Below are 14,223 nucleotides of genomic sequence, written 5' to 3' on the forward strand. Positions count from 1 at the left end.
GAGTAACATAATAAAGATTTTCATTTCTTTTGACCGAATAGAATGAGTAAATAAATGGTAGCATAAACATTGGGTACGGTTGTATTATGTGCGATGCCTTGTGCATGATTGTAGATTTACCTTGATCATTGAATAAGGGATTGTGATAGTGTTTCCTTGTGCTTGACCGATTGACTATGGAATTGGTTGCTTTGTAATTACGCCCAATGTGAAAAGAAAAGAAAAACGGGGCATTACAGTTGGTATCAAAGCAAATTAAGAATACTACTAATGGGTGCCACTATTATGCAAGTGAGTCGAGGGAGGTCACGAGGAAGGGAAGGGGCTGACCCCATCGTGAGTCTACCCCAGGGGCCCCACGATGAGCCCCGGGATTTCACCATGTACCACTCACTACATTTCAAGGGCCACTCCCGTGTCACGTTGTGCCCCCTCCCGTATAGCCGAGACACACGGCTGGTCCATCGGCAACCCATGCAGAGCAGTCTGGCATGCAACATGATGACTTTAACTGGCTGTGCAGAGTGGTTGAGTGCCTAGCTACCATGATTAGAGATAGAGAGTTGCGGTCAAAGGTAGCATCGGTGCCACAACAAGGGATTCCCATAGGGGTAGTGGATACGAGCAATATTGAGAAACACCAAAGGCTGAACCCTCCCGCCTTCAATGGGGGTTCTAACCCACTGGTGGCGGAGGATTGAATAAAGGAGATAGAAAAATTGTTCGAAGTGATGACTGTGACTACGGAACAGAGGGTACAGCTAGTTACATTCATGTTAAGAGGGTCCGCTGAACGCTGGTGGAAATTCAAAAGAGGAGTTTTGGTTCCCCCAATCACTTGGGAAGTGTTCCTAGAAGCTTTCAATGCATAGTATTTCCTAGATTTTTTAAGACAGTGAAAAGAAGCGGAGTTTATCGAACTTAGACAAAGGAGATTGTCTGTGGTGGAGTACGCTGAGAAATATATAGATTTGGGTCGGTTTGCGCCCGAGGTCATGATGAATGAAACCAAGAAGGCCAGAAGGTTTGAGAAGGGGTTACGGTCAGAATTGTATCACCAGGTGGCTATGTTTACATTGCCTACATATCAGATGGTATTGGAGAAGGCACAGTTGATAGAGGCATTGTACAAGGAACAAGCTGACAATAATAAATGACCCTCCAGTTATAGACGACCGCCACCATCTTTTGGTCAAACAGAAAAGAGGCAGAGAGTGTTTCAAGAGGCAGTCCCGGGTCATCAGATGGCCCCGAGCAGCGTGAGGTGCCCACGGTGTGGTAAAAACCATGGAGATCAGCCATGTATGAGTGGCAGTCGAAGCTATTATCGGTGTAGGAGCACACAACACTTTGTATGAGATTGCCCCCTGCCGAGAGAGTCTGGTCGGCCGTTGGTTCAAGGGCGGGTGTTTGCCATGACTGTTCCGGAGGCGGCCGCTACTTCAGGAGTAATACAAGGTATACTTTATATTTCGAATATTCCTGCTAGAGTACTAATTGACACTAGTGCCACACATTCATTTGTATCGCCTAGGTTTGCATCTAGACTAGGGATTGAACCTTGGGGGTTGGACCGGATATTAGTAATATCTACGCCAACTACACTTTATGTACTAATATAATGTTTGACTCTTGTAGGGTAGAGATAGAGGGGAGGAAGTAAAAGGTAGATCTAATTTTGCTAGATATACAAGATTTCGATCTAATACTGGGAATGGATTGGCTTGCTGCCCACCACGCCCATGTAGACTGTTTTTGCAAGAGGGTAGTGTTTAAATTGCCAAACAAAGAGTCTGTTTCTGTATGGGAAAATCAATGAATAAATGAGTGTTACGTTGAAAAATGTGTTAGTATGAATATATGCACGAATTACCATTTATCTATGTCCTTGACAGAGAACGAGGGTAGGAGACTTGCACTCCAGGAGATACCAGTGGTCAGGGATTTCCCATACGTATTTTCGGACGACCTTCCGGGACTGCCACCCAATAGAGAGGTCGAGTTCACGATAGATATTTAGCCTGGCACCCAGCCCATTTCCAAGGTTCCCTACAAGATGGCGAGGTCGGAACTAATGGAGTTAAGTACACAGTTACAAGAGTTGCTGGATAAGAAATTTATTCGGCCTAGCGTGTCACCGTGGGGGGCCCCGGTATTGTTTGTTAAGAAAAAGGACGGGACTATGAGAATGTGCATTGATTATAGAGAACTGAACCAAGTGACAATAAAAAATAAGTATCTGTTACCCAAGATCGATGATTTATTTGATCAGTTACAAGGGGCACAAGTATTTTCAAAAACATATATGCGTTCAGGGTATCATCAGCTATGGATAAGAGCCAAAGACATTGCTAAGACGGTGTTCCCTACCAGGTATGGACATTATGAATTCCTAGTGATGCCTTTTGGGCTAACGAATGCGCCTGCAGTGTTTATGGATCTAATGAATCGAGTGTTTCGACCCCTACTGGATCGCTATGTCATTGTCTTTTTAGATGACATATTGATCTATTCGAAGGATTCGGGGGAACATGTAGAACATCTAACAACTGTGTTAGGGATGCTCCGGAAGGCTAAATTGTATGCAAAGTTGAGTAAATGTGAGTTCTGGTTGGATCAGATAGCATTTTTGGGCTACATTGTGTCGAGAGATGGGATATCGGTGGACCCAGCAAAGATAGAAGTTGTGGTGAAGTGGGAAAGGCCTAAGACTGTGACAGAGATCAGAAGTTTCTTGGGGTTGGTGGGACACTACCGTCGGTTTGTGCGAGGGTTCTCGAGTATTGCGGCACCTCTTACCAAGTTAACAAAAAAGAATGTGAAGTTTGAGTGGGATGAGAAGTGTGAGAGCAGTTTTCAAAAGTTGAAACGCAGATTGACTACTACCCCAATATTGGCCATTCCGCCTGGGGAAAGTGATTTTGCAGTGTATAGCGACGCATCTCAAGTGGGGTTGGGTTGTGTATTAATGCAACAGGGGAAGGTTATAGCATATGGGTCCCAACAGCTAAGGACACACGAACGGAATTATCCAACACATGATTTAGAGTTGGTTGCAGTAGTCTATGCGCTAAAGTTGTGGCGACACTATTTATGTGGAAAAACCTTTGAAATTTATACAGATCATAAAAGTTTACAGTACTTGTTCATACAGCGGGAATTGAATATGCGACAGAGGAGATGGATGGATCTGTTGAAAGATTTCGATTGTAGGATCCGGTATCACCCTAGACGGAGAAATGTGGTGGCAGATGCTCTCAGTCGTAATAGTACAGGGGTACTAGCCCATTTGATGGTGTCTGAGTGGGGTTTACGGGAAGCCATGCAACACCTGTGCATTCAAGATGGGAACAATGGAAGGTATATGGCTAGTTTGAGGGCACAACCGACCTTGGTGCAGAAAATAAGAGAAGGACAATTGGTGGACACCGAGATACAGAGGATTCGAAAGGGGATAGAACAAGGGACAGTAAGAGATTTCGGTGTGAACGATGATGGAATACTCAGGTTTCAAACCAGAATGTGCGTGCCCAGGGATCGGGCAATACAAGAAGAGGTACTCAGTGAGGCACATGATACCAAGTTTGCCATACACCCGGGAAGTACTAAGATGTATAAAAACCTATAGAAAAATTTCTGGTGGAGAGGCATGAAGAGAGATGTGGCTGAGTATGTATCTAAGTGCTTGATATGCCAGAAGTGAAGGCAGAGCATCAGAGGCCTAGGGGTTTGTTATAGCCATTGCCCATACCCGAGTGGAAGTGGGAGCATGTATCTATGGATTTTATGACCGGATTGCCAGGTAATCGTAAGAAACATGATAGTATTTGGGTGGTGGTTGATCATCTAACTAAATCTTCTCATTTCTTAGCGATGAAGGTGACAGATTCAGTGGAGTAGTTGTCCAGACTGTATGTCAAGGAGGTGGTGAGGTTACACGGCATTCCCGTATCGATTGTTTCCGATCGGGACCCCTGATTCACCTCTAAATTTTGGAGAGGGTTGCAACAGGCTTTGCGTACCAATTTGAATTTTAGTACAACTTTTCACCCACAAACGGATGGGCAAACAGAGAGAACGATACAAGTATTGGAAGATATGTTGAGAGCCTGTGTTATTGAGGTGGGAGGAGATTGGGAGGACATGTTGCCCTTAATAGAATTTACATATAATAATAGTTATCACGCCAGCATCAAAATGACTCCTTATGAAGCTCTGTATGGTCGACCCTGTAGGTCACCAGTGTGTTGGAGTGAAGTGGGGGAGAGACAGTTGTTAGGACCAGAAATGGTAGAGGAAACTACGGATAAGGTGCTGGTGATACGGCAGAATTTACAAGCGGCTCAAAGTAGACAGAAGGGGTACCCAGACAATCGCAGGAGAGATTTGAGCTTTGAAGTGGGGGATCATGTGTTCCTGAAGGTATCTACCATGAAGGGTTTATTGAAATTTGGGAAGAAAGGGAAGTTAAGTCCCCGCTTCATAGGGCCGTTTGAGATTTTAAAGAAGGTGGGGGTGGTTGCGTATAGGGTAGCGCTCCCTCCTCAATATAGTGGGGTTCACAATGTGTTTCTCATATCCCTACTACAGAAATATCATCTGAACCCGAACCATATTTTAAGGTGGGAATCATTACAGTTGGAAAGTGACTAGTCTTATGAAGAGGAGCCAATCTGGGTGCTTGAACAACAAGAAAGAAGATTGAGAAGCAAGGTGATACCTATGGTGAAGGTACAATGGAGGAATCATGCGGCGGAGGAGGCAACATGGGAACGAGAGGACGAGATGAGACGAAATTATCCAAGATTGTTCGAAGGTAAGATAACAAAATTTGAGGAACTAAAATTTTTTTCAGGGGGAAAGTATATGTAATGACTGGAAAAAAAAAAGGCGAGGGAAACGACACCGTTTTAAAGAGGGAAAAACGACCATTTTGCAGAGGGGAGAAAACAACGTCATTTTACGAGAAAACGATGTCGTTTTGAAAAGGGAAACACGACGCCGTTTTGAGAAAACTGGGGTGATATAAATAGGGGGCAGGGGAAAGAAGGAAAAAGGAAAGAAAAAGAAGGAAAAAAAAAAGAAGAAAGAACAGAGGAAGAAGGGGAGCAGGAAAGAGAAAGAGGAGAGGAAGGAAGGTTCCAGAAAGAGAGAGAAATGAAGCGAAGCAAAGAGAAGAGGAGACCGTGGACGGTGATAGCGCGATCGGCCGAAAGAAGGAAGATGGAAATGGGAGGTACGGTAACATATTTCAAATACGTGTGTTGATTTGAGATTTGAAATGTGTATGGGAATTTTGGACGTGTGGTGTGCGTTGTGATTACTTACGGAAGTAGCGGTGTACGGAGGAGGCCGTGTAGGGTGAGTGTGTGCAATAAGGCATGTAGAAAGAAGTTGGCCGCGTGAGAACCGCAAGAGGAGAGAGGGAGAAGGTCATGGTACGGGCGAGGTCCGAGGGAGATGTAGGGGCGGAGAGTGAGTGGAGGCCGAGAGAGAGAAAGTGATTGGCAGATTGAGTGGAGGCCGAGAAAGATAAAGCGATTGGCGGAGTGAGTGGAGGCCGAGAAAGAGAAAGTGGTTGCTAGAGTGAGTGGACTCCGAGAGTGAAGCACAGAGTATGGAGTGAGTGGAGGTCGGATGAGGAGTGAGGTGAGGGGCGAGAGCGGAGGCCGAGAAAGAGATAGGGGTGTAGAGTGAGTAGAGGCCGGGAGAGAGGAAGATGTGTCTGAACTGTGTGAGAAGGAGCGAGTTGTGTGAGCAACACGGGAGGAGAAAGGAAGATGTGTGAGGTTAGTGAGCTGTGTGAGAGGGAATAGGTTGTGTGAGCAACGCGGGAGGAAAGAGAAAGATGTTGTGGTGGTGAGGATGTGGGCCGAGAGAGAGATAGGGGTGTGGAGTGAGTGGAGGCCAAGAGAGAGGAAGATGTGTGTGAACTGTGTGAGAGGGAGCGGGTTGTGTGAATAACACGGGAGGAGAGAGGAAGATGTGTGTGAATTATGTAAGAGGGAGCGGGTTGTGTGAGCAACGCGGGAGGAGAGAGGAAGATGTGTGAGGTTAGTGAGCTGTGTGAGAGGGAACGGGTTATGTGAGCAACGTGGGAGGAGAGAGAAAGATGTTGTGGCGGTGAGGATGTGGTCTGAGAGAGAGATAGGGAGATGAAGTGAGTGAACGCCAGGGAAGGGAAGGATCCGCGGGGTGAGTGAGGTGCTTGAGGGAGTGGAGTGGGGTTGCTGGAGCTTTGAAAGAGAGTGGGACCGGGGGGGATAAGAGAGAGAAAGTGTAGGCAGCATAAGTAGAGTTCGTGGCGGCGGGGGAAAGACGGTGTGAGTAGGGACACTTAGAGTATGTCGCAAGTAGTGGGCGAAGAAGGGCAGTGGGAAAGAATGAGTAGCGTGTGTGTGTGTGGCCGATAGGGTCAATAGGTGGACGAGGGTCGCCAATGTTAGTGACGAAAGTGAATGAAAATAGTGTGCGTGTGTGGCCTGGTATAGGTCGAGAGGTGGCTAATGGTCGCCGATGCTGGTGACGGGAGAGAATGATCAGAGTGTGTGTGTGTGTGGCCTGGTATATGTCGAGAGGTGGCTAATAATCGCCGATGTTGGTAACAGAAGAGAATGATTAGAGTGTGTGTGTGTGGCCCGATAAGGGTCGGTAGGTTGATGATGGTCGCCGATGTTGGTGATGAAAATGAAGGAAAATAGTGTGCGTGCGTGGCCCAATAGGGATCGATAGGTGGTTAATGGTCGCCGATCTTGGTGGTGGGTGGTATCACTGGCACGCTTGGGGTGCCGTCGCGGGAGAAAACCCTGGGTAGGTGGGATTGTGGGATGCAGGGGGGGACTGGGGTGCAGTAGTGAACTGTTGGTAGAAGCTTGGGGTTTTATATTGTTGCATCTCACACCTGTATTTTGATTTGAACCGTACTGAGTTAAATGAACTCACTCTTTCCTCTTTACAGATAATGTAGGGACGGAGTCCGGATCGAAGTTGTTAGCGTCCAAACCTAGTGTGTAGAGTAATAGGATAAAGATTTTCATTTCTTTTGACCGAATAGAATGTGTAAATTAATGGTAGCATAGACATTGGGTACGGTTGTATTGTGTGCGATGCCTTGTGCATGATTGTAGATTTACCTTGATCATTGAATAAGAGATTGTGATAGTGTTTCCTTGTGCTTGACCGATTGACTATGGAATTGGTTGCTTTGTTTATTACGCCCAACGTGAAAAGAATAAAAAAAAATGGGGCGTTACATCATACCAAGTAATAGAGAAAATCAAATAAATCATAAAATGCTTAGATTTTCGTGTCATGCTTCACGAAGTCATTATAACTTCCATCTCTGAAGGCAGATACAGATTTTTGAGTACCCGTGTGGAATGACTAGATCAGATATAGATAACGGCAATTTACTCAGACACATTTTCGGTTTGTCAAACCATGGTTGATCTATGACCACGGTCATACCAATCATAGTAGTCCTATCAGCTATTCTATAGTCACAATAGTACTTAGCATAATTCATGAATGACGATAATAATTTACAAAATAAATTAAATGAGTTAGAAATGGCCTAAAGGCCTGAATAAATAGGATTTTCCAAATAAATTAAGCATAGTGATGAGTCGGGTGTTACAATTGACATAAAGCTCGTGTCATAATATTTTAGTCTAAAGGTGAAGTAGATAGACAAAACATATTCATTTCTCAAGAAGGTTATGCAAAAGAAGTTTTAAAGAAGTTCCAAATGGTTTATTATAATAGCATGAACACACTTATGGAAAACATAGGTAAGTTATCATAATTTGAAGCTAGAAAAAAGGATAAGCCCACTCTTTTCAAAAGTCTTATGGGAAGTTTGAAATATTTAATATGTACAAAGCCTAACATCCTTTATGCAATTAGAGTAGTGAGTCATTTTATGGGAACTTCTACTTTTGTCCACACGAAAGCTGCTAAGAGAATTCTTTGCTACATAAAAGGTATACTTGATTTCAGACTATTTTATTATTCTTCTAGTAATATTAAGCTTGCGAGATTTTGTGATAGTAATTTTACAAAAATTATGAATAATGGAAGGAACACTGTTAGTTTTGTACGAGTGATTGTGTTATCTCATGGAGCCCAAAGACATAATCTATTATCACATTTTCAACATGTGAATTTGAATATGTGGTGACAACTTGTCATGTAATTTGGTTAAGAATATTATTGAAGGAACTTCATTTGTTAAAAGATGAAACAAAAATCTATATTGATAATAAGTTTGCACAAGCACTTGTAAAGAATTTGGTGTTCCATAACCAAACAAAGCACATAAACACAAGTATCATTTTATAAGAGAATGCATTACCAACAAAAAAAATGGAGTTCAATTATATGAAGACTCAAGATCATATTATAGATATCTTCATGAAGCCACTAAAATTTGAAGATTTTCAAAGATTAAGAGCAAGCCTTGGCATCAAGATGATTTCAAATTAAGAGGAGAAGTTAAAAATATCAATTTCAAATTATTAGAAAATGACTATTAGGATACACACATCTTCAATAACTCTTATGCCTTTTACAAGTCCTATGTCTTTTAGAATTATTAAGTAATTAAATGTTTTTATGGACTCTTTAAATGGTTTACAAATATCTCTTAGTATGCCCATTACTTAGGAATAATCTAGATGTGTCTCTTGATTTTTTTCCTGTATCTATAAATTCTTTCTTTGTATTTAACATTTTAAAACAAGCAAGAAAATATTATCTTCCTATAAATTTCTCTTCTCCAAGAATCTCCAACACAAGCTTAGAGGATTGATGAGTATAAGGAGGTTCAATAGGACCGTCAATAGGAAAAAAATAAAAAATAAAAAAAAAGAAAGAAGAAATGAAAGGGCAGGAGCATGACCAGAAATTAATAGAGGGAAACAGTAAGAACTTTAGGAGTTAGGAATTTAATATTTTCTTAGAAGCTTTTGAAAGAGAGAAAGTGAAGAAAAAAAAAAGAATCTTCATATAATAGAGACAAAAATGCAAATCATCTAGTCGTCGTCATCTTATAAGCTAAAATCCTTAAATCCCCAACAAGTGAACATGTCATTTTGATTTTCCTACTTGAAATTTCGACAATTTTAAGATAAGAAAATGGAAGCAAGGGTATTGGTGAGGACAATGAGAATTTATGAGTTTGATGACATGCCAAGATGCATTTGAGCAATTGTAAATGCTTCTTCACCAAGAGAGAGAGAGAGAGAGAGAGAGATGAAGAAAAGTAAATAATGGAATAAGTTCTTTTTTTAAAAATTTATTTATCTCCATATATAATCCTTAAAGAGAAATCAATATTTCCATCAATTTTTCTAACAATGTTATTCTTTAGAAAAAAACTTTGGAAGTTCAGGGATTGTTTTGTATAAAGAAAAAATATTTAAAAGTAAAATGAGCTAAAGTTCGAGAATTAAATTGGTATATGTCATAATATATGTTAGTTATCGGTATGCATTTAAATATTTAATTAAATTGATAATATACATATATAAATTACTAGTTTACAATTTTGAAATATGAAGATAGAATTAAAGTGATAATATTTATAATACTTGTCTATTTAATTTTAAATGTAAAAATATAATTTAAATTTTAGTTGACAATATATGTAATGGCTATGCATTTAAATATTTAATTAAATTGATAATATATATATATATATAAATTACCAGTTTATAATTTTGAAATATGAATATAGAATTAAAATGATAACATTTATAATAGTTACCTATTTAAAATTTTTAAATATAAAAATAAATTTTAATTTTAATTAACTAAAATCATTGTTAATAGTTATATATTAAATTGCTAATTGATTACAAACTCTAAAATTATGTAAATCCTTAATAACTTATTTTTCGCATATACTTTATTTATCTTCTAGATCTTTTATAAGAAATTAAGATATGATAATAAAAAAAAGTAGTATACGATATCGGACAAAAATAAAATTTATATTAATTTGTTAATATTGTATTCTTATTTTGGTTTTATTATTATTATTATTTTTCAACAAATATATTAGTTTGTTGTAGGTAATAGTATTACAATTTGATTATTGTTGTAGAAGGGACATGCATTGCACACAACGTGCACATATGCAGCACGGAGAGTCACGCACGCACAAACCGAAGACGTCATGCACATGTGCTGTCGTAGACCCGTGCACGTGTTAAAAAGGAATTACCTGCTGCGAGAAGGGAGAATCCCTTTCCTGCAAGGACTCTCGCGGGTCCTGTCCTAAACAAGCAAGCAGCTCTAGATTCGTTCCGTTTCCTAAATTGGGTTATCTCAAAGAGGAAAGCACCCTACGCCCCTAAACACTTTCCTAAATGAGACTTCCATCACGAAAGGCCCAAATTTATTCAAAGAAAAATCTAAAATGTATGTCACGGGGTTGGCAGATCCCGGACAAAGGAAAAAGATCAAATTTTAGTCAAAAGGAAGGAAGTGTTGGCCCATTCGGCCATAAGGTATCAAGGCCCAAGGAAGGGCCACGACACGCACATGTGCAGGCAAGGACATGTGCAAGTGAGGAACCTGCACACGCAGGATTCTCCCACATGTGAGCAAACACCTCACACAAGCTCTTCTTCTTGTTTGCTGAGTTTAGAGTCCTTTTAGATTTAGGGAGTGGGGCTCAAGATAAAGATGAAGATTCCAAACAAGCTGAGAAGAATAATCTTGAAGAAGATGACTGAACAGCAAGACATATCCCAAAAAAAAAATCCTTATCCGTGCGGGAAGAGGTGGAATCCAAGAAGGGAACTCCTCTTATTTTCTCACATGTTTCTTATTGTTTTGCAGTAAGAGAAGGAATTCCATCACATGGGATAACTCATAAGGATTGGCCAAGGAGAATAAGATTATCTAGTTAATACTTTAGTATCATGTTAATATTATTATATTATTTAGATATTATCTTTAAGTTTATTAACTATTATTTTAATCCTAATATTATAATAAGCTTCGAATTTAGATAGAGTTTGGATTAAAATCAAGTCTTGGAGTTTGTGTAGAATTATTCCAATGAATGCTTATATTAAGGCCTCACGTTAGTTTGTATTCACAATTATCAAGTACAATAATTCAGTTAATAAACTTTGAGTTTATTCTTTACAATTAGTTTTGTTAATTTGTGAGAGTGAGTGTTTTTTAAAAGGAGTTGCTTTAACCATCTTGTTGAGCCGTAGAATCTGAATCTACTTATCAGGTAAGCTATGACATCTTTTTTATTTTTATTTTAATTCTCAGTTATCTTAGTTTACATTCAAATTTTTGAATGTGGTTCAAATAGGGATTGTTTAATTAAGGAATTCAGTTTTTGCAGAGGAGTGTAGATGTGGGTTCATGATCAAGGTATTTTGATCCTGGAGGTCCCCGCATAACACATCAAAAACCATATATCTTATACTTTTCCACACATGAAATCCATAAAACCACAATCATAATGTTGCATTGTACAATGAGTAATATGTGCAATCCCTATCATAGAGGTTTAGTCACCCACATCCACTCGTTATAACATGCCTAGGCATGGCCTCAATCAATCGCCTCATGCCCCTTGCTCATCGCAAGGTGGTGTATAGGCCCATGGACACCCTCAACTCGTCGCCGACTAGGTAGACCACCCATACCCTCGAATCATCTTCAACCAAGTACCTAGCTCCTACAAATCCCCCACCTCATCGACTGGGTTCATTGTATAGCCTCACACATAATCATAATAACAATCCATAAGTATCACAAATCCCCCAACTCATCAGCTAGGTTCACCATGAAGCTCGTGTAGATACTCGACTCATCGCTTAGGGTCACTACACCCAACCTGCCATGCTATAGGTGGGAGCTGAGCACACTCCCCGTGATAAACGTTGCAACCTCAAGACCAAATCCACATTTCAAATTCCAATACCACAGTGCATTAAAATAGCACATGCTTTACTCAAAGTTATCATCTAAAAATATACCACAAGTCCACGTATAGATATACTGAAACTACGTCAGAAACTAGATATGCTATGATATCATAATATCTATTTATTGAAATAATATATCTCACTCCCCCATCATTTTTTGGATAGTAAAGATTCTGCTGCGGGATAATAACTGATACAGAAGAGAAATTATGAAGTTAGTCTCGAGAATCGAGGTTATCATATTATTATATTGTGTAACGTAAGAAAAAGATAAATTTCAGAGCCTCATATATTTAATGTAAAAAATTCAAGGAACATAACATTTTTGCGCACTCTGTATTAATAAAAGTCATGTATTTTATTTAAGTTGAGTGTTTATGCTCCGGTCATGCCTTGAAACAGATGTTGGGTCGTGACAGAGGTGGTATCGAAGCATGATTGTAAGATACATCCCTTGAATACAAGGCTTAGGGTTACATAGAACCTAGAATAGTGTAAAGTAACTTAAAATGAGTATTATAGAACATAGTAGGAACAATCTCTTAACCCTAAATCGTTCAGATGTAAGAAATAATAAGGCCAAAAAATGATTCTGTAGGATTTTTATAGATCAAAATCAACATGGAGACGTAAAGCCAGAATCGCTACTTAGTAATAGGCCCTCTCTCTATTCAATAGGTGGAGTCGTGTCAATGCATCCCACTGTGCTTTATTGTTCGCCGATGAAAGAGAGAGATGAAGCTTTAAGGGAGGAAACGAATGAAAAGGAAGGAGAGTTGGGAATCAACGGCTAAGAGGAAAGCAAAGGATAGTATTTGCTATGCCAATGTCAGTAAGCTACTATTTCTGCTGTGCCAGCTAAGGAAGAAGGGAAAGAAATTCAGTCCCGAAAGTCGGAAGTAGAAAGAGATAAAGCTCCAAAAGACAAAACCAAATAAAATATCAAAAGACTCACGCATATAGTTGAAGCTTTAGACAAGATATTATGGAGACTCTTGGAGTTTTAAGGATACATGGATGATGAATATTGGAAAAGTGTTTTGATAAGTGAAATAGAGTTCTATAGGATAATATCATCAAATTCTTTTATTTAAACAATTGCTCTCACTAGAAAAATTAATGATTGGGACAAATGTATATGTCTTTGCGATGAGAGTTAGAATAGAACATGATACGTTAGAAAATAAAAGATTAAGAGAAAATATCCTATTGATAGTAGTGAGGTGAGCCATTGTTATGATTTGGAAGAGTGAGTGTTAAGGATTTTGAGATCATGATAATAAAGCATGTGCTGATTTAAAAAAGAGTTCCATTAACTAGTTATTAGGAAATAATGTTGTTACCCCTTACTAGGGTACAATATCACTCTAGGGATTGCCCTCCCATTTAAATAAGCAATTAGTCAAGAACCTAAAAGAGGTCTGTTATCATCCATTTGAGGATTATAGGCAAATCATAGTCTAAAATAATTTCTCAAACAAAGTAAAACGATACCCTTGAACCTTCAAGATAAAAATAGACAATTATTATTAGAGAACAGGATCAAACTTGTCAAGTGTTCACCCAATAGAAGGAGGTTATATTAATTGAGAATTGAGTTGAATAAGATAAGACCCTTAAAAACTAGAAAAAGAAATCTTTAGTCATTATATTAAGTCCCTAATAAAGATAAAAGATAAGTGTCAAGTGCAGTTGCCATACCATGGAGGACAATTTTAACCTTTTGGGATATTTTGGGCCATAAGTGGGCCAAATGGACCCAGATGAAGTCCAAGCCAAAGCCATATGATAGTTGCTTGCTTGATGAACATGTGAAGTATAAGGTAGCCAAACAATATTGAGAACCGAGCAAGGTATGGAGTTTTGAAGTAAGGATATTAGCATAGGCCTAACTTTGTTCACAATTTGGACCTTTTGGGCTTAAGTGATTTTTAGATGAGATAAATGCGATCCGTTTGAGTCCAAAATTGGTTAATAAGTGGGTAACAGGCAAGTGAAGGTAAAATGGGTAGAAAACTCATAAGAATAGAGGAATTTATTACTATTTGAAGTGAAGGCATGTGTTGGAGTGCAATTTCGGGCCTTAAGGGTTTAGGTAAGCCTAAGGCAACCTATAACACCTCGAATGAAGCTCAAATTTGGTACAAAAGCTCCTAAAAATTAGGATAGGATGGTGTATAAAGTTTGGATAAGGATGAAAGACTCTATAATTACTTAAGGGTGAAGAAAAGAGAAAAGAGGGAAAAAATGATAAGCTTGAGGAATT

This window comes from Carica papaya, chromosome 3, assembly GCF_054855325.1.
Source record: "Carica papaya isolate Zhongbai chromosome 3, ASM5485532v1, whole genome shotgun sequence".
Classification (NCBI taxonomy): Eukaryota; Viridiplantae; Streptophyta; class Magnoliopsida; order Brassicales; family Caricaceae; genus Carica; species Carica papaya.